The sequence below is a fragment of the Orcinus orca genome, chromosome 5 (assembly GCF_937001465.1).
Source record: "Orcinus orca chromosome 5, mOrcOrc1.1, whole genome shotgun sequence".
Classification (NCBI taxonomy): domain Eukaryota; kingdom Metazoa; phylum Chordata; class Mammalia; order Artiodactyla; family Delphinidae; genus Orcinus; species Orcinus orca.
The window spans coordinates 61,227,808-61,250,421 of NC_064563.1; the positions used below are offsets into that span (position 1 = coordinate 61,227,808).

Below are 22,614 nucleotides of genomic sequence, written 5' to 3' on the forward strand. Positions count from 1 at the left end.
CTTAAAAAGTTTCATGTATATCTGCTATTCCATTGTTAAGTATTTACTCAAGAGAAATGAAAGCACACCCCTGACCAAAGAATTGCACATGAATGCTCATAGACACTTTTTGTAATATATAAAAACTGGAAACAAACTAAATGTCCAACAACAGATAAAAACCAAATTTATGTATATCCATGAAATGGAATACTATTCAACAAGAAAAATGTATGCATAATGAACACAAACAATAACTTGATGGACCGCAAAATGATTGTGAGTGAAAATAGCCACACTAAAAAGATTACATTCAGTAAGATTTCACTTACATAACATTTGAGAATTTTATAGAGCTAATCTATAGTGACAGAAAGGATGTCACTGGTGTCAGGCTTAGGCAATGGATGGACTAATCCCAAGCTTAAGGGTAGAGCCCTCATGACCTAACCACCTCCCAAATGCCCCACTTTCTGATATCATCACCTTAGGGATTAGATTTCAACATATGAACTTGGGGGGTGGGGACACATAGACCATACCACAGTTATTATCTACTCTGTAGCAGGTTAAGTGTTAAGTATCTTTCTTACATAATCACTAATTCTCTAATAGAACCCATGAGCTGGTTCGATGAATCCCATTTTACAGATGAGCAAACCGAGGCTCAGAGAGGTTAAAATGATTGCTCAGGGCCACAGAGGTAGTAACTGGCAGGGCCAAGACTCCAAAACCTGCTCACTTGTCATTAGGCCCTGTTGCCTCCTATATACAGTGCCTGACCCAGCATCTTGCACTCCCTATACTGAGGCCTCCATAAGATCCATTATAATAACCTGATTCCTCAGACAGATCCTTCCATCTCCCTCTAACAGCATTACATTGTCCCCCCGAGGTATTATGAACTTACAGAGCTCTATAGCATATAGAGGCCAAAAGATGGGTTAGCCATCTTTTTCTATAAAGAACCAGACACTAAATATTTTAAGCTTTGTGGGCTATACAGCCTCTGTTGCAACCACTCTACTCTGCTTCTATAGTGTACAAGCAGACACTGCTTGTGGCTATCCTTCTATAAGACTGGAGAGATTCCATGAAAGAATCTGGATGTCATGAAGGAGGCAATGTTTCAGGCAGAGGAAGCAGCTGCTGAGATTACTAGGAAGCTGGAGAAACAGGAGAAGAAACGCTTGAAGAAGGAAAAGAAACAGCTGGCTGCAACTGCCCTGGCTTCTTCAGAAAACAACAGTAGTACTCTGGAGGAATGTGAGGAGACAGATGAAAAGACCCAAAAAGAAGCAGCAGCAGAAGCCCCAGGAGGCTCTTCAGGAGAATGGAAAACCCATCTGTCTCCTTCTCCAAACCCAAGAAAGAGAAACCTTTTTCCAAGGAGGATCTGGTTAGTAAGTGATATTGAACAGACAGCTGGCAGTGGAAGTCTTGCCAAGAGGAAGAATCTTTCCCCAAAGAGGAACCAGTTAGTGACCCTGAAGAGTCAGGAAACAAGAGTGTCTCCAAGAAAAAGAGGAAATCCTCTTCCAAGGAGGAGCCACTCAGCAGAGGACCTGAAGAGGCTGCTGCCAGCAAGAGCAGCAGCTCCAAGAAAAAAAAAAAGCTCCAAAAGCTGTCCCAGGAAAATCAGAATGGACATGTCCCTAGTGGGGCATAACTTGCTGAGATAGTTCCCAACCCATCCCCTATAGCCCAATAAAAATAAAAACAAATCCACAAGAAAAAAAAAAGTAACTTGGTCTTCCAGCATATCAGGTAGGTATTACTGTGTATAACACCACCTCAAAATATAGTGGTTTAAAAACAGTAATTATTTGTTCCTAGTTCTTTGGGTCAGTGATTTGGGCTGGGCTCCGCTGAGATGGTTCACCTCTGCCCCGTGCAGTGTTGGCTGGGCTCACTTATATATATATCTAGGAGGGCTAGGACAGCAGGGCCTCTCTCCATGTGGTCCATGTGGTCTCTCATCTTCAAGGAGGCTAGCCCACTTCACTTAGTAACAAAAGGGTTCTCAGTGAGCAGCCACAAAGGCAAGCCTCAATGAGTAAGCAGTCTTCAAACCTTTTTTTATGTCACATTGCTGATGTTCCAAGCCTAGGGTCAATATGGGATAGAACTCAACAAGGCTATGCACACAAGAGGCATGATTCCTTGAGAGTCATTACTGTAATACGTTACCTTACACGTATAAATGAGTGTTCTGTGTGAATCTAAGACATTGTAAATTCAGATCCCATGCTCTTAATCACCCCACCACACTTGCCTTCAAGAAAATTCCCCCTAATATTTTCTAAATGATGTCAGTTTCTTTATTAATTCTTAAGCTGCCACCTCCTGAAACATGAAGACACTGCTGATCTCATCTCCAAATGATTTCTTTCTGACTTAGAGCTACCATGAACCTCACTGTAAGTTTCACAAAGTACAAATTAAAGACTGATTATTTTTCACTCCTTAAGTCATTCATATTATTAGAAAGTGAATTTAACATAATTGCTCTCTAGGGACCTAGCTCATACCAAAAGTGGCATCAGTGAATTGAAAGACAACAGTATTAACCTCACTTTGTATAACACTTTAACTGTCAACACAGGACTTTCAGAGAGAAAGTACATTTGGGCTTTCCCTATGGGCATCTGGGAATGCTAGCAGTATGGGAGGAGGGTCAAGTTTGGAAAGCCACTCGGAAGATAGGGTATGGAGAACTTTATATGTCACACTAAGGAGTTGGGGAACTTTAATGGGAGTAAAGAATGGATGACATAATCAGATTGGTATTTTAGGAAGATCTCTCAGACAACAGAGGGAAGGATGGATTCAAGTGAGCAGAGACAAGCAAGAGACCGATTGAGAGGCTTTTACAGTAGTCTGGATGAACGCCTGTAAAAACCCAAGTCCAATTGACAGAGGGGATTGCTCTGATGTCAGACAACCCAGCCATATACTCCTGTTTGCTGAAGGATGTGTTTTTTTTCCCTTTCATCAAGAATGGCTGAATAACAGAATCATGGCAGTGAGGTGGAGAGGTAGAATACAAAGATCGGTCTGTTTGCTGTTAACTATCAGGGATCCTCTGTACCCAGAGGATTAAGAAAGGACTCCCCATACCCTGAAATTTATGTCCTCCACTGCCCTTAATATAAATCTCCCACAGTTAAAAGAAAAAAAAAGAAAGAAAGAAATTGCATTATCATGTAAACAATAGTGGTATCCTTCTTGGAGAAAATAATGGAAGAAAATTAATGTAGCATTAGATTAAGCTCTATTAGTATAATTATACAATGGCTGTCCTAAAGAGATATGTCACGCAGACGATCTTTATTGTCACAAAGGACAATCTACACAAAAGAACAAAGGAAATAATTTTAATAAAACATTTTGCCCTGAGCAAGAAATGTGCTTCATGTATCATACATGAGAAAGGATAGTTTGATATAAAATGGAACTGTGACCTTGCCTATAAGAGTCCTCATTACTTAATGCCACTGAAAGTAAATTAATGGACTCCCAAAAGGTGTAAAATTCATTCTGCTTTGTGGCAATTGTCTGCTGACAGAGGAGTTTAAGAGGGATATTTTCATGTGATTATTTAAACAAAGAGCTTCAAGGAATTCTCAGCAACCTTTCAAGTTTCACCTAAGGGCATTATAAAAGGACTCATCTGAGAGGGAAGACCCACCTTTGAAAGAGTTTATTAACAAGAGAAGATGGGTTCATATGCCACCTGCAAATTCAACAATTTGTGCTTTCAAATATAGCTAGAGCTATTTTATTTTAGATTTCTCTAATCAAATTCAACATTTGTTTAAAAAAAAAAAAGCTGAGCTGTGAGCTGGCAACCCAGGAAGTGAATTGATTCCTTTAAAGTTTTGATCTGTACTTCATCAAGTCTGAACACCTTGTGTGACATTAAAGACCTTTATTATATATGTCTCCTTATCTTGTTTCCTGTCAGTCAAAACCACATACTCATATAGCTGCCTATCTTATCTTTACAAGCCACTTTACAGTTTATAAATTATAAATGTAAAGCTGCCTTTACATCTCATTAGATGTTCTCAATGACCTTGAGGTTAGGCAGAACAAATATTGGTATTATCATTTGACTATGAGCAATTTTAGCTTCAAAGTATCTAAATGACTTGCTTAGTATCAGGAACTTAATCTGATTGCTAGCAATAGAGCAGCAAACCAGACAGGCAAAGTTCTTGCCCTCAGGGAGTTTGGCTTCTAGAGTGAGAGTACATATAAATAAATACATAAATATGTAATATAATGTCAGAAGAATAATAAATAGCAAGACTGTGACCACATGAGTCATCTGTCTCAGATCTGAGCTGTCCTGGCACAATTTCTAGTATGACTCCAGCTAATCCCACTGCCCAGGGGGCAGCTGTGTAGACCTCTACATTTTAGCCCTACTTGTCTATTCAACGTCAATGTTCATGTGTCCTCAGGGAGCTGTAGACCAGGGAAGTAGATGTCACTGTTCCAGAAGGATTACTTAAAATGTGGCTTGTGGATACTAGAGAATGGTAATTACGAGGCACCAGCATGGTTCACTGAGAACGAGTCAGACAAGCCAGATCCACAGTACTTGCATTTGCAACAAGGTCATGGAAGGGGTAAGTGGAGATGAAACTAGAGACATACTGTGTCTGCATTGTAAGACCCCCACCAAAGTCTTACAGGAATTTTTCTTAGGAATCAGGTTGACCATAAACATGTAAATTAAAATTTCATGGAGACCTTTAGTGAAATAAACATGTAAATGAAACATTTTTGCAGAGAAATGTGGCCTGCATGGCAACATAGTTAGGTGGATTTAAAATTAGCTAAGTAGGGCTTCCCTGGTGGCGCAGTGGTTGGGAATCCGCCTGCCGATGCAGGGGACACGGGTTCGTGCCCTGGTCCGGGAGGATCCCGCATGCCGCGGAGCGGCTGGGCCCGTGAGCCATGGCCGCTGGGCCTGCGCGTCCGGAGCCTGTGCTCCGCAACGGGAGGGGCCACAACAGTGAGAGGCCCGCGTAATGCAAAAAAATAAATAAATAAAAAAAATAAAATAAAATTAGCTAAGTAAACCTACCTAAAAGTCATGGTCCTTTGCTCAACTCACAGGAGGGCTGCACAAGAGAAGGCTTCACTCCTTGATCATAGTCAGTATTCTCAGCAGTTATTTAAATGAGAATGTCAACATAAATCACATGAAAAAAGGCTGCCAGGGAAAGCTTATGTATCAATACATGTTGAAATAGTGTATTATTTCATAATGTAATAATAATCAGAATCTTATTTCACTGCTAAGTGGAGACTGTCACTCAGTTCCAAAACACCAGGAGGAAGGTACTGTGAGGAATGCTGAGGCAAGGCATAACCCCTGCCCTCCTGTGAGCACCCACTGCTGTCCACTGCTATCCCCACTACCACCCTGTCATGGGCTGAATTGTGTCCTCCCCAAAATTTATATGCTGAAGTTCTAACCCCCAGTACCTCAGAATGTGACTGTATTTGAAAACAGGATCTTTAAAGAGATAATTACACTAAAATAAGGTCATTTGGGTGGGCCCTAATCCAATGTGACTGGCATCCCTGTAATATGAGGAAATTAGGGCACAGACACACACAGAGGGAAGATGTGAAGACACTTAGAAGATGACTATCTACAAGACAAGGAGAGGGACCTTAAAAGAAAAAGCCCTGCCAACACCTTGATTTCAGGCTTCTAGCTTCCAGAATTGTAAGAAAGTAAATTTCTCATAATTGTTTAAGCCACCCCATCTGTGGTACTTCGTTATGGCAGCTCTGGAAAACTAGATACAAACCTCTGTCAGAACCTCTACCATTCCAGGCCTCTGCCCCCAAAGCCTCACTCCTGAATATCAACTTTCCTGCCCAAACTTCCGTTCCTCTCCCTTCCCCAGTGTTTCTGCTCCCCCAGGCTGACAGAGCAGTAGCCTCCTGGGAAATAATTACTGTGAGGATTATCAAGAAAGAAGGGTCCTCTTTTGCCCCTGGGAGCTTTTAAGGAAGCAAAGAATATATCTGCTTTCGTATAAAATCAGTATTACACAATATTACAATATTAGTCATGCTGGGGTCAGCTGACGTATAAACCACCATAACATAACCCATTTAGAAAACAAAGATCTTCCTTTGAATTTGCAAACACAGTTGTCTATTCGTTCACTCAATGTGTATTTACTAAGCCCTTGCTCTGCACCAAGCCCTCTGCTAGTCCTTTTCACATTTATCGTGTCATAGAAGGAAGTGTGAGGGCATGTCAAGAGGAAATGGGAAGTTGTTGTTCAGAGGGTCAAAGGCACAGAAGAGTCCACAGTGTCTTCAAAGAAGAGAAAGAGGTTTGCCACAGCTGGAGTAAAATGTGTATTGGATACAGGAGCAGGAGATGAAGTCTAGAGATAGATAGGGGTGGTGTATAAGAGTTTTTTCTGCCACACTAAGGGGTTTTGGAGCCCATTCTGCGCATGATGGAGAATCAATAGACGTTTTTAAAGGAACACAAAATGTGATTATCTTTAAAATTATAACCCTGGAAGAAGTGAGGTGAGATGGGGGTAGGGAAGGAGAAGTGTCAGGGGGCTAAGTTCACAAGTTCTTTAGAGACCTGAAATAATGAATCTCATTACTATGAGGTCCTAAAGTTATGAATCTGTGCATTGATCTAATAGAATTGTTCAAGTGTGTGCACATGAACCACAACTCCTACATACATATGTGTGGACATTTTGCATACTTATGAGCTGACCCAAACTTAATTCATCAGCACTAAAAATAAAGCTATTATTGCTTTTAGTAACTTACTGCAATTGTCCATGCCTTCTATTCTTCAATAGCAAGTGATTATAACATTAAACAGTTTATATATTATGTGATTTTTTCAATGCTTAAGACTTTATAAAATGGCACATTTCCATTACCAAATCACAGGGGCAGAAGGTTCATTTTTCCTTAGTAATGAAGCTCTCCTCTCAAGAGGCCCAATTCATAAAAAGACATTTACATAGCTTAGTGGGTTTTTTCTCTTTCTCCTGCTTTTTATGTGAGGAAAGGAGGAATAGGGGAGGAATCTAAATCAAATAGAAAATTAAAGCCAAGGCAAAAATAAAATGAAAATCTTTAATGACTGGTGTAGTGAATTGGGTGGGTGGTGTCGTAGGAAAAAAGGAAATCACACAGGCTTGTAGGAAAAACCTCTTTCAAACAAAAAAGGAAAATGGATGGGCACGTGACCCACAGGGGACTTCAGACTGCTTCTTATTTTATAAAGCAGCTGCCACCTTTTGTTGCGCTCCTAAAATAGCTGCATGTTGTTAACAGAAGACAACAGATAAAGGAAGTGTATCATGGCAGCTTTCCTCAATGAAAATAATTAACCTTCAACAAAGAAAAAAGAGAGGAGAGGAGGGAAGGAGGGGGAAGAGCGTGGAGGTTGTGAAGGTAATAACAAAGAACATTAAAAGAGGAATCCTAGTTCAAGCCAGGGATGTCATGGGCGACTGCAGTGACCATGCGGGGTGGAGTTTAGTCATGGGGACAGTACTGTAATTCAACAAATGTAGCTGAGCCCTCACTGTGTGCAAAATTCTACACAATTCAGAGATGAATGAGAGGCAATTCCTGCCTTCCAGGGTCTCATCATTGAGGACGAGTGATTATGCAAGAATATTAACACCTATAATACAAGACAGGATATGAGATACATTATGAGACATAAAATCATAGGTCTCTGGGAGTCAGCGGTAAAAAAAGAAACACTTGGATGATTTGGAAAAGCATCATGGAAGGGGTCATGCATGAGTCCTTTCCTACTTAGAGGATGAGTAAGATTTTAATACAGAAGACGAAGGGGATGAGCAGTAGAGGGAGGCAATATCCCAAGCAGAGGGTAAAGGATGAAGAGGCAGCAAACCACAGAGATAAGGGCAAGAAAGCAGTACAGCCAAGAAAAGTTTTATTTATAGGTGGCCAGAGTAGATTTTTGCTGATTTTTTAGATTAGAAAAAGAAAATTGTTAATTTGAGGAAGAATGAAGCTAGCTTTCCCACTGGAAAGTTAAGTTATGAAACGGGCATCCACCCTCCTCCATCCCCACACACGGAGCCAGAAGCATCACTATTGCCAATACACACTAATCTGGCAAAGAAAAAGAAAATAAATCTCCAAGAGATTCTCAAAGCAGCCTTTAAACTCCTCCCTCCCCTTGGAATTCTCAAGGGCACAGTAATTCTCTGTTGGTGGGGAAAAGGGCTGTGCTGTGCACGGTAGGATGTCTAACAGCACCCCTGGGCTCTACACACTGCATATCAACACTAGTGGTGACAGTCAAAGAACTTCCAGAAGGGAGAGGGGACTAAAGAAATGAGTGACATTAAATAAAATAAAGGAAAATTTTTAAACTAGAAGATTCCTTAGAGGTATAATGATAACAACAACAACTAACATTTTTAGTGGTACATGCCAGTGTTCTAAAGTCTTTATTGCATTGATGTTAGGTGGATTTAAAATTAGCTGAATAAACCTACCAAGATTGTGGCCCATTGTTCAACTCATGGGAGGGATATACAAAAAGGTCTCAAACCTTATAAAGTAAATAAAATTATTATCCCCATTTTACAGGTGATGAAATTGAGAACCAATGCCATATAGTTCTTAAGTTTTAAATCCAAGATTTGAACCAGATCATCTGACTTCTAGCCAAAAAGTTTAATCTCTCTACTGTATTGCTTCCACTGTAAAGTAGCTAATTTGCTGATCCTGTTAAGTAGGAAGCTGAGGCTTGGGGAGGTGATGTGATTAGCCAAAGGTCACCCACTTGGTGGTAACTGCTCTGTGGCTAAAATCTAGGTCTTCTGACTCATTCTTCCTGAAAGAGTGCTCAAGGTGCTCAAGGAATGTGCACAAAGGAGATTGCTTCCTTGTCCTGGGAGACCTGCGTGTAGGAGAGGTTGGAGAGAGTATAACAGGTAACAATGGAATAGAAAGCATTTTCAGATTCAATCTGATGCCCATATTAAAAGAATTGACTCCTGGAAGTGCACACACACACACACACACACACACACACACACACACACGCAAACAAACAGCCTACAAGGAAACAGAGCACATGGCTGATGTTTGTTTGAACCTGTAGAGATCTAAAGAGATCTAGCAGAGTCAAAATGCCCGTATTGTTTCTCAAAAACATTTAAGCCTACTGAAAGAAAACTCTGTGATTAAAGTTTCCAATTCAGAGTAACCCCACTAAAATTCCAATCTAAAATATAAGAAGCATTTTCAGTTGCTTTGAGGGTTGACATAGATGTTATGAGTCTCCCTTAATTGTGCAACCTTGTGGCATTTAGAAAGAGAAAGAGGGTCTGATTATACCACCACTGCCCAACCTCTAGAGAGGCGAGCTGCCCACACCTGACAGGTGCTCCCATCTGCTAGGCAGAGAAAATGAATGGTCCAGACTCATCATCTCAGCCCTCAGTGTCTCAGAGCAGCAAGCTCTGAGCTTAGGGAGAAAATACAGAATACAGACTGAAAGTGAAATTGATGACCCACAGCACAGTTTTCTGGTCAATCAAAAAATGCAGGGCTTAACGAGGAGCAGAAAAAGGCTACACTGCATGAGAAACTGTATGTTTTAGTCCACTTCACCCTGTTCTGTGTCTGTCCTTGTTTCCCTGAAAACCAAGAGCCTAGGAACAGTTATGTGTACCTTTGTGAAACAGTAGCTTCTGTGCTTATAAATGAGCATTTATCATATCTGCGTGCTCTGGTTTACTCAACATGTGAGATAATAATGTAATCACTGACAACACAGAGGCAGGAACCGGCAACACGACTTCAACTCACTGGGTAGCTATGGAGACAGAGACACTGCATTTCATGAGCCACATGTTCAAAGGAGCACACACTTTTGGCCAAGAGATCTCATGAAGTCTGTTCTACTAACAAAAAACAGAATCATTCTTTTATCATCTCTCAATGTGCATGTTACTGGGTCACTGGGGACCAGAGTCAGCCTGCTCCCAATACCCTTTTTCTCTGAAGGACTGTCGCACAGTGCTAGGTGATGTGGAATTGTGTCACTCAGGAAATATCCCAAACATAAAGTTTTATTGCTTTCATGCATCAGTAGTTAAAATTTACTAAGAATTATCTACACACCAGGACTATACTGAGCACTTTACATGTAAAGCCTTACCTTATTAACTCTTTTCCACATCCCTATAAAGAAGTGTTATTGCTATCCCCATTTTACAGGTGAGGAAATGGGTTTAAGTGTCTCTTCCAGGGATATATAGCCAATAAGAGGCAACTGGGATTAGAACACAGCTGTGTCAGACTTTAGAATCAGTGTTCTTAACCACTCTATGCTGCACATAACAAATAGCTATTGAGCACCTATACAGCCACTGTGCCGGCCTCTGAGGCTACTGTGAATACTGATATTGTCTTTGTCCTTAAAGAGGTTGTAGTTGGGTTAGAGAAACAGATAAGTAAAATAATGACTGCAGTGTAACTGCTAGCCTCGATGAACACAGAGGTTACTTATCCAAGTGTAGAGGAGAGGCACCTGACATGCACATGTGCTAACACTGGTGGCATGATTTCATATACCCATAATAACATACCATAGTGAACATTTGATTTCTACATGCTGAGGAAGCTGATAGTGTATTCTAAACTACTGTTTTCCATATCTTCACTTATGTTTGGAGAATTCTTTAAATTCTTAGCAATATTCACATTGATGAGTGTCCCAAAACCCTGCCCTTTCAGTTTCTGAAACTCCTCTCCTTCAAGGATGTCCACCTTCCTATCTCAGCCACTCACTCCCAGGGTCACACTCCCAGGCAAGTCCTTACCAAAATCTGCAACCCATAATCTAAATTTGAAGCATCCCACTGTCTGACCACCACCTCCTGTCTCTTTAGCTCATTTCCTCTGGTACCTTGCCAAAAGCCATTGGTGGCACCGAGATCTACAATCCATTGGTCATACTGACCTTTCATTGTTTCTTGCCTCCTTCCTGTCCTTATTTCCCCTTCTCTCTTAACCAACTTAAAGTCCACAACCCATTATTTTTCATCATTCCCTTGCATGCATCCTCAATTCCCCTGCCCTCTCATACTTCATCAGACTTAGCAAAATCTCAAGCCTGGTTAAAGTCAGCTCTCCACTTATTCTTCACTTCTACACATGCCATTGAATATAGTTGGATACAAACACACAACAGTGGAAAATTGTCTCACTTTGTATTCACGACCAAAAACCTCAAGTGGGTCTAAGGGCAAGCATATTAGGTTTCCCTAGCCTATTGCCAAGTATAATATTCTTCTATTTCATATTTTATTATTTCTCATATCTCCAGCCACTACTCCTGCATCTTCACTCTCAGCTCATGATCTTAATTCCTACTTCAATAAAAAACAGAAGCAACAATAAAAGAACTCCTTCAAGCTCGCACCATCACACTGACTCAGCATCTGTGTTCCTAAGTCTGGATTTCCCTCCTCTTATTACAGATGAACTGTCTGATCTCCTATGGGCAGCCAAACCCTTCAGCTGTGCACTAGATTCCATGCCCACCCGAAGTAGTGCTCAAACACCGCATCATTAAATTTTTCTTCTCCACAGAACCTTTACCTAATCAGCCTAAAGGCAAGCTACTGTTCTGCCATCCTTCAAGAATCCTTCCTTGAGTCCACCTCCCTACAGGAACTGCCTTACTTTTCTGCCTTTCTTTACCATAAAGTTCCTTTTAACATCTGCCTGTATTCACCCTCTCCAGTTTTTCTCTTTCCTTTCTTTTTTAAATTCACTTCCATTAGACTTTTGCCCACATAACTCCACCAACTGTTTTCATCAAGTTTACAAAACCTCTATTTGTTAGATCAAAACATCAGTGCTCAGGCCTCACTTTATTTCCATTTGAGAAGCATTTGACACAGTTGATCTCATCCCTCCCTCCTCCTTTCTTCACCTGGTTCAGAACATCATGCTCTTCTGGTGTTCTTTTTCTCAGTATCCTTTGTTTATTCCTCATCTCTCCTACCTCTACTTTTCTCTTTCAACACTCACTCCCTGGGTGACTTAACCTAATGCCATGGTTTTAAATATCTCTTAGAAACTCACAACTCCTTATATTTCTACCCCAGGCTCCAGACCCATAGATCCAGCTGCCTACTTCACACCTCCACTTGGGTATCTAGCATATATCTTAAACTTAACATTTTGAGTTGAATGCCTGATTTTCCTCCAAACCGATATCACCCACACTCATTCCTTCTCAATTAGTGGTAAATTCTCAGTTTCTCAAGTCAAAAGCTTAGGAGAGCTCCTTGACTCCTCTTTCTCATTTCCTACACCTAATCCATCACGAAGTCTGATTCACCTTACCTTCAAAACAGAGCCAAAGGGCTTCCCTGGTGGCGCAGTGGTTGAGAGTCCGCCTGCCGATGCAGGCAGGGGACATGGGTTCGTGCCCCGGTCCGGGAGGACCCCACATGCCGCGGAGCGGCTGCGCCCGTGAGCCATGGCCGCTGAGCCTGCGCATCCGGAGCCTGTGCTCCGCAACGGGAGAGGCCACAACAGTGAGAGGCCCGCGTACCGCAAAAAAAAAAACAAAAACAGAGCCAAAATCTGACACCACTATTTCCACCACACTAATCCAAACTTCCTTTATCTCTCCTCAATTATTGCAGGTCTTCCTGCTTCTACCTTCTCCCGCTATAGTCTATTCCCAACAGAGCATTCGTAATGACCCTGTTAAAGGGCAAGGCAGCTCATGACACTACTCTTCTCAAAACACACCTCTCTCAGAATAGACGCCAAAGTCTTCACGATGGCCTTCCAGACCCTTCACAATCTGGCCATCACAACCTGACCTCATCTACTGCTCTCTCCTTGCTCAGTCCAGTTCAACCACAAGGACCTCCCTACTATTCCTAGAGCAGGGTGGGCATGCTCCTGCCTCAGGTCCTCTTTTACCTACTGCTCTCCTTGCCTAGAAAGCTCTTCTCCCAGAATTCCACATGGCTCACTCCCAAATTCCCAGCGAGGCTTTCTGACCACCATAATTATACCTGCAACTCCTGCACTTCCTATCCTCCTTTCCTACCTAACGTTTCCCTAGAACATTCATTATCTTCAACTATAATACATAACTTATGTATTTCCTTTAATAATTGTTACAAAAGAAGGGAAGCTCCAGGAGAGCAGAGATGTGTATTGTTTTGAGTCCTCGGCACCACAGGTCTGGCATATAATAGATATTCAGCAAATATATTTTAAATATGTTGAATGAAGGATAATATAATTTTAAAATATGATTTGGATTTAATTTTAATTCACTCACCAGCATGTCCTATTATAAAAGCTATTTGTATTTAAAAACCTAGTGAGCCTTTTAATAAGCGTTGGTGAAAAGCCTGGTGTATTTAAATTACTGAGTACTAAACACCAGCCAAGACTCCTAGAACCTTTTGAGGTTTAAAATAATGGAGTTATTCCTCTAAGTTTAATTGAGCTAGGTACCAGCTACCATGTCTCTGAGGGCAATCTAAGGAGACCAAGGTGAAGTCAAGTTTAGAAGGATGAATGGCCAGTTTCCCATCGGGATTGATTTCTGTAGATGTCAGGACTTCTGACACACCTGCTTGGGGTAGAGTCAGGACAAAACTTGAGCAAGGGCAAGCATGGGTAAGTAAAGACTGCAAGTTAGCACTGGTGCACTTTTTCCTTAGGTGTTTAAAAAAAAGTGTCTGCTTTGATAAAAAAAAAGTGTCTGCTTTGATAAATATAGGAAATCTTTGATCAATGTTTACACATTTTCTTGAAAAAGCATATCTAAAAGTGGGACTATCTGCTCTGCTCTAGACCATTTCTGGGGACAAGAGAACAGTCTCAGTTTTAGGCATGCCACAAATAGTAGAGGCCAGAGTATAAACTAGAGAGTCCACAGCATCATTACGAAACAAGGACTAATACTGAAACTTTTAGGTCAAGTGGCTAGAGGAGTTTCTGGCCTCCTGTCAGGCAGGTAGCAGCATGCTGGTTCTCAGGAGCCTCTCCATGTGGAATAACCATAATAATCACAATATCAACCATTTATTAACACATATTATGTGTCAGGTCCATTAAGTACTTTATTATCTCATAAATGTTCAAAACACTTATATATTATTCCCATTCTAAAGATGAGAATACTGAGGCTTGGAGAGGATAAGCTGCTGCCTAAACTCACCAGCTAATATGAGATGAGATCAGTATCCAAACTCAAGTCTCTGATTGTAGGTCAATGTGAATGCTCCTATACTACACTGAAAAGTGGGTTTAGAGAAAGCACTCAGGTCTGTGGGGGGGAGAAGTTTAGGGGATGCAGGCTGGCATCGTGGCAGGGCTCAGGTCCCAGTAAGGAACTGGAGGTCACCCAGAGCACAAATCCAGCCTGAGAGCCTGAACACAATCAGTGATTCCAGTGACAAGACTAGTTGGGTGAGCACCAATGACCAGGGCTGCAGGCCAATTTTTGGCAGACAGAGAGGGGGCCAGACCATGGAGACACAGTTATACACAAAGATGGATAATGCAGGCGGGGACCTACAGGAGGGCTCCTTCATTGCCCTCCTCTCTCCCTAATACCCAAATTCTGCCTTCATATCTTCCTCACCATCTGTTTTTCTCCTCCAGTCTCCACCACTGTCTCCAAGCTCACCTCATTGCCTCTGCAAAGACAGGGTCCTGGGATATTGGGTTTGACTGTACCACCTCCCTCCTCCTTAGGAGACCTCTCAGTCTCCCGTGATTTCATCAAATATTCTACCCTAAGCTCCAAGTTTTCCATTAGCACCCAGGTAACAATAACCCGCAAAGAGGCAGAACATAACCCACTTGGGGGTACAGTAACCTCTCACAGCAGATGCCCTTAAGGCAGTCCCTGAGGCCTGATATACAAATCTGAGGTAGCAGAGTCAATATGCTGATACTCTAAGCCATTTTCTCATGTTTTGCCTGGCACCCACTTATTCCTGACCGTTCCATGCCAGGGAAAGATAATACCTCCCATTTGTTTAGCATTTTACAGGTTACAAAACACTTTCAGCTGCATTACCTCACTAAATCCTCCCAAGAGTATTAGAGGCATTACTGCCCATGTCAGATGAAGAGATGGAGATTCAGAAAAGGCAAGTGGTGTTCCCTGGTCAACCTCAGGCAGCAGTAAGAGCCCAGAGCCAACTGCCCCCTTCACTGCAGCCAAGAGAATGGCTCAACCTGTCAGAGAGGAGAAGGCTTCTTAAGCCTAATTTTCATTTCCTCATGACATAACCATTGCTCCCATTAGTATAAGGAAAACCAAATGAAACAAGAACAGTTACCAGAACTCTGGGAGTGAGAAATCAAACTCTCCCAGGCTGACATTAATTCACAATCCTTGGCTCAGGGATTTCTCTCTGTCCTCCATTTGTGTGTAGTAGGTTTTTTTTATTTTTTTGTTTGTTTGTTTGTTTGTTTTTGCGGTACACAGGCCTCTCACTGTTGTGGCCTCTCCCGTTGCGGAGCACAGCCTCCGGACGCGCAGGCTCAGTGGCCATGCCTCATGGCCCAGCCGCTCCGCGGCATGTGGGATCTTCCCGGACCGGGGCACGAACCCGTGTCCCCTGCATCGGCAGGTGGACTCTCAACCACTGCGCCACCAGGGAAGCCCTGTTTTCTTTTTTTTAACATCTTTATTGGAGTATAATTGCTCTACAATGTTTGTAGTAGTTTTATAAATGACGTTGCTTTCCTTGTGTAAAACACTGGAAGCCATAAGAAGAAGATTTCTATGAAGGTCAACTTTAAACTCTGAACAACAAAAGAAATCACAAGAGTGAGGACAATGAGAAGGACGAGACACAAGAAGGCCGGCGGAGGCGGTCACACACAGAAAGCCTGGACCTGCAGCGGAGCTGGGTCAGGACTTGGCCCTCTCTCTTCTCGGGAAGCAATCTGTGTTGGCCCAAATGAAGCACCACCATCCCCGCTTCCCCCAAGCCCCTGGCCCCACTTGCTTTGTCTTCCTACCGACAGCTCCGAGCTGCATTTCCCAGCTTTCTCCCGACACTCCTGGTCTGTAGTCTATACCGCATGTAAAGAAAACTTGAATTTATCAGAAATTAGCCAAAAAGGCATAGAAAGAGGGAGAAGGTAGGAAAAAAAAAAAAAGAGGAAAACCTGGCCATATTACTTAAGAAAACCAAAACAGAACTTCTTTTTGTTTGTCTCACAGCCTGATGGGAATGGCTGATCAAAATGGGGTTGCCTTGGGAAATATTTTGAGTAGGCTGATCACCTCATTCCTGACATGAGCTCACAACATGCAGTCACCAGTACATGAAAATGCGAAAGACCTCCCCATTCTGTATCAGAAAGAGAAAGGACAGAAAGATATGCAAATTTTGTTGTATTTTATGTGTAGGCACTCAAGTGGGGGAGTGGGGAAGGAGAGGAGACCAACATGTCCTGGAATAACATGGGAACACGTAGCACCCTGTTACCCCAGGCTTCCCTCAGTCACCAGCATGACTGTGACTTTCCCATCACCTTACAGGGCTCAGTTTAAACAGGACCTATACACCTTTCCTGACCCCCTTTCTAAAATAGATCCTTCCATCATTCCCTACACAGCACCCTATTTACACCTTTCTTAACACTTAACAATAAGCTGTAATTGTTTGGTTCACTTATCAATGTGTCTGTTTGTTGGCTTGCTCCCCAAAAATATGCAAGCTACATTAGCATGTTTACTTTCACTACTAATGTGAGGTATTATTAAGTAAGGGCTCATTTTATATCAATGGAATGAATGAATGAGTATTAAAATCTCTAGCACAGTGCCTGATTTTCAGTAGATATTCCATAAACCCAAGTTTCCCTCTCAGAGCCTACAGTCTATTTGGGTGCATGGACACAGGGAAATATAATTCTACACAAGACAGACTGAGTAGCATGCTAATTTAGATACCAAAAAAAAAAAGAGCTGGTGGTAAAGATTATATTCAAGGAGGTCTCAGGGACTGGCAGGAGAGGCCACAAGCACATTTCAGGATCTCTGGAAACAGAGGGAAGTCATACCAAAGTTCATGCCCACCTGCTCTGCCCCATTTGAACTTTGAGGTTGACAGTTAAAAGAGATGACCAGAAATCAAAACAAACGGACCAACAAGTACCTACAAAAATGTTAAGATTTGGGGGCTTCCCTGGTGGCGCAGTGGTTGGGGTTCCGCCTGCCGATGCAGGGGACGCGGGTTCGTGCCCCGGTCCGGGAGGATCCCACATGCCGCGGAGCGGCTGGGCCCGTAAGCCATGGCCGCTAAGCCTGCGTGTCCGGAGCCTGTGCTCCGCAATGGGAGAGGCCGCGACAGTGAGAGGCCCGCGTACCGCAGGGGGAAAAAAAAAAAAAAAACCTTAAGATTTGAAAACTCCTTAGCATAGTAAATCCTAGGCTGTGCTCTCACCATTCCAGGGCTCCCACTATTTTATTTTGGTTTATATTTCCCTCATTTCTTTCCAAAAAGGAATTAAGGCAAGGTGGCTTAAAATGCCCCCCCCTCACAAGATGCTCTGTCCTTAGAAATGTCATCTAAAGATATATTTCAGGTCTTTTCCCCCAGGTGGCTGGAGGAGAGCATAGAGTCTGCCCCTGGCACGCATCAGTGGGGAAGGATAGATAGGATCCACTCCAGGCTGCAGGAGACCCCAAGGAGCCCTGAAGCATCCCCTGCACACAAATTAGCAACTGTTGTTTCTGCTTCCCACTCCCTCTTCTTCCGGAGTGAGACTGTGCACCTTCCCTAATCCCAATAAAGTTGAGGCAAAGCCTGGAAAGAGATAAGGTTAGAGGAAGCTGGAGATGGCAGAAGGGCTGTGCCTTTTTTAAATCTGACTCTACCAGTGCCTGCCTAGTGAGGCCCCAGAGATCTCTTTAAGGTCTGTCTGACTAGAAGCACACTTATTCCAGAACGGCCCATGTCTTCCAGCTGTGTTGACAGCTTCTACACATCCCAGCTGGGATGTCCGGAGGCTGGCTGTCACTCACTTGGGCTGTTCTTTATCCAAACCTTTTTTTATTTTTGGAAGAGTTTTGTTTTGTTTTGTTTTATTTATCATTTGGGGAGTTGAAAAGGCAGGAAAACAGAAACACAACTAAAACACTTTATCTTACAGTTTACTGAAAAAAGAAATATTAGAAACCAGTTCTAATACCAGTAATATTTTATTCCTTTTGGCTCTTGAAGCTACTGAGTTTGTTTCTCTGCTACCTTCCACCAGAGCTCTCTGCTGGCATTTATACATATCCAGTCTAGGCATCCAAAATTCTCCCAGTTTTGCTCACTTCTCATTTAACTTCCTCATCAGTGACTCATTCTCTAATTCTCACCTTTCCATTCTCTCACCAAAAAAAGTGGCTCAAGGAAGAAAGAAATAATAGACTGGGAGTCTAAAAACTTTGTTGACTATCTCTTGGGAAGGGGCCTCAGATGCCTTCAACAGGTGCCCTAAAGAACACTTGAAGTGTCTGAATGACTGTCACTGAAGGATTTTTAGGCTGCCTGTGTGCTCCTGGGGATAGGATTGAGCCAATCAGTAGAAGCTCCTCGAAGCAGATTTGGGCTATTCTAACAGCCAGCTGCCTCATAAGACAACACTTGTCCCAAAGATGGTCAAGAGCTTGCTATAGCAGTGGTTCCTGAGTTTTGATGCCTATTGAAATCTCTAGGAAGTTTTAAAAAATATACAGATGCCTACTGTGATACCCTACTTCAGACACAGAGTAAGATTCTCGGAGTTGGAGGCAAGAACTCAGAACCTTGTGTGAGAGAGAACACAGATTTAAGGCCATCCTCTCTCACTTACTAGAGTTAACTAAAACTCAGAGCTTTGGTGGTTTTATTAGTAAAATGAAGCTAGCCATACCAACTTTACAGAGTTGCTGTAAGAGGCAGTAATGAGTTACATGTGCTCAATGAAATAGCTAACTCAGTTGATGGAATTCACATTCAGATGCTACTGGGAATGAGTCAGAAGCCTGACAACATCTGTAGATTTAACAAAGGTCCCCAAAAACAATGGTCCTATATTTGTCTAACCCCATCATAGCTAAGGAATGGATTTTCAAGTCAGGTACAGTACTTTACAATTAATAAGGCATATTCATACACGTGGTCTCATTTGGATTTTGGTCCTTACAACAGCCGTGAAAGGTGGGAAAGATAATATTATGCTAACTTTACACAGGCAAGAAAACTGAACATTTAGAAGAGCTAAGTAACTTTTACAAGGTCACACCACTAGTCATCCAGAGATCTAGGGTGAGAAAGAACTTACACCTCCTAACTCCTGTTCATGTGCCTTTATCTCCATTACCCCAAGCTTTGTTAGCAGTCAATGGTTTCAGAGGCTTATTTCTTGTCTTCCTAAGTAAACAAAAAATTAGAAACTATATTTTATGGTTCTTTTTGCCTCCCATCCTGCTGGACAGTGTTTTACATACAGTGGAAGCCCAATTAATATATGTCATTGGAATTAATTCACAGATTGGGTTTGGAAGAGAATAGTACTCTTCCATCAGGCTAACCCACAACTTGGGACTTGGGACTTTATCTCACCTCCCTCTATATCTCCAGGGCTCTTGATTCTAAGGTTGGTTTAAATCTCTTCTTTTCTTAACCATTTACACTGTTCTCATCTCAAGGTCTGCTCATTTTTCTGCTGTAACATTTTCTAGGTGTCCCCCATCTCCCGAGTCGTGTCCCTAGAAGCTCTTACCATTCTTTTCCATCTCCCTGGTCAGGTAAAAGGACATGGAACAGATCTGAGTTTGAATCCCTAATCTTCTCTCATTAAGTTAATTTGGGGCAAATTACTTAGCTGTTTTAAACCTCAATTTTCTCATCTGTGAAATAATATGTACATACCAAGGTGGTTATGAAGATTAAGAAAGATAATGGACCAGTGTGCCTGATAAAAGTCAGTGCACAGTAACTGTTATCAGTTATCTCTTCCTCTTTTCTGGTGACTTCTCCCTGGAAATTTTTCTAAGCTGTAAAAACCACAAACACACAATCCTCAAGTACTACTTTTATTTTATCACTTACCTAATCAGATCTTTCCTTCAGCATCTCCTAAGCAATATTCCCCTCAAGTTCAATCTTTAGAGCAACATTGTCCAATACAAATATAATTAATGCAGACCACAAATGTAATATATATGTAATTTTGTATTGAAATATTTATAAGTATATTTTCTAATAGCCACATTAAAGGAAAATAGAAACAGGTGTGATTAATTTTTATTATTTGTTTTATTTAACATAATATATCTAAAATACTATCATTTTAACATGTAATAATATGAAATTATTAATGAAATATTTTATATTATTTTTATACTAAGTATTCAAATGCAGGTGTGTATTTTACACTCACAGCACATCTCCATTCAAATTAGCCATATTTCAAGTGATTAATAGCCAAATGTGACTATTGGCTATCATATTGGACAGCATAGCCTAAATCTCAGTTTAACCTTCGCCCACCAACTGCTTCTCTTTGCTAATGACCCTGATTTCACAGTCTTATCAAATGTTGCTCAGACACTTATCAAAAACACTCATCTACTTGACATGATGCTATACATAGAAAATCCTAAAGAAAATCCTGAAGACACTGCCAGAAAACTACTGGAGCTCATCAATGGATTCGGTAAATTTGCTGGATACAAAATTAATACACAAAAATCTGTTTCATTTCTATACATAAACAAAAAATATCAGAAAGAGAAATTAAGGAAACAATCCCATTTACCATCACACTGAAAAGAATAAAATACCTAGGAATAAACCTACCAAAGGAAGCAAAAGACTTGTACTCCAAAAACTATAAGATGCTGATGAAAGAAATTAAAGACAATACAAACAGATAGAAAGATATATTGTGTTCTTGAATTAGAAGAATCAATATTGTCAAAATGACTATACTACCCAAAGCAACCTACAGATTCAATGAAATCCCTATCAAATTACCAATGGCATTTTTCACAGAACTGGAACAAAAAAAATTTTAATTTGTATAGAAACACAAAAGACCCCAAATAGCCAAAGCAATCTTGAGAAAGAAGAATGGAGCTGGAGGAATCACACTCCCTGATTTCAGATTATGCTACAAAGCTACAGAAATCAAAACAGTATGGTACTGGCACAAAAACTGACATATAGATCAATGGAACAGGATAGAAAGCCCAGAGATAAACCCACGCACATATGGTCACCTTATCTTTGATAAAGGAGGCAAGAATATACAATGGAGGAAAGACAGTCTCTTCAATAAGTGGTGCTGGGAACTGGACAGCTACATGTGAAAGAATGAAATTAAAACATTCTCTAACACGGTATACAAAAATAAACTCAAAATGTATTAAAGAACTAAATGTAAGACTGGATATTATAAAACTCCTAGAGGAAAACATAGAACACTCTTTGATATAAATTGCAGCAATATCTTTTGGGATCCTTCTCCTAGAGTAATGGAAATAAAAACCAAAATAAACAAATGAGACCTAATTAAACTTAAAAGCTTTTGCACAGCAAAGGAAACCATAAACAAAATGAAAAGACAACACACAGAATGGGAAAAAATATTTGCAAACGATGTGACCAACAAGGGATTAATTTTCAAAATATATAAACGGCTCATATAGTTTAATATCAAAACAAACAGACAGACAACCCAATCAAAAAAATGGGCAGACGACCTAAATAGACATTTCTCCAAACAAGACATACAGATGACCAACAGGCACATGAAAAGATCCTCAATATCACTAATAGAGAAATGGAAATCAAAACTACAATGAGGCATCACCTCACATGGATCAGAATGGCCTTCATTGCAAAGTCTATAAATGGGACTTCCCTTGTGGTCCAGTGACTAAGACTCCATGCTCCCAATGCAGGGGGCCCAGGTTCAATCCCTGGTCAGGGAACTAGATCCCACATGCCACAACTAAGAGTTTACATGCCGCAACTAAGCTCACATGCAGCCACTAAGAGTTCACATGCCACAACTAACAGTTCGCATGCCACAGCTAAAGATCCCACATGCCACAACTAAAAGAACCCATGTGTCACAACAAAGATCGAAGATCCCACGTGCCACAGCTAAGACCCAGTGCAGCCAAATAAATAAATTTTTTAAGTCTATAAATAATAAATGTTGGAGAGAGTGTGGAGAAAAGGGAACCCTCCTATACTTTTGGTGGGAATGTAAATTGGTGCAGCCACTATGGAAAACAATATGGAGGTTCCTTAAAAAACTAAAAACAGAGCTACTGTATGATCCTGCAATCACACTCCTGGGCATATATCTGGAGAAAACTCTAATTCAAAAAGATACATGCACCCCAATGTTCATAGCAGCACTATTTACAATAGCCAAGACATGGAAGCAACCTAAATGTCCACCAACAGACAAATGGATAAAGAAGAGGTGGGATATATATACGTTGGAATATTAACTCAGCCATAGAAAAGAATGAAATAATGCCATTTGCAGCAACATGGATAGATC

General features: G+C 41.3%; 1 pseudogene; it reads left to right on the forward strand.

Moving 5' to 3' along the window:
* Nucleotides 1-1,091: 1,091 nt before the first annotated feature.
* On the forward strand, nt 1,092-1,648 carry LOC105748035 (nucleolar protein 56-like; annotated as a pseudogene).
* The last annotated feature ends 20,966 nt before the right edge of the window (nt 1,649-22,614 follow it).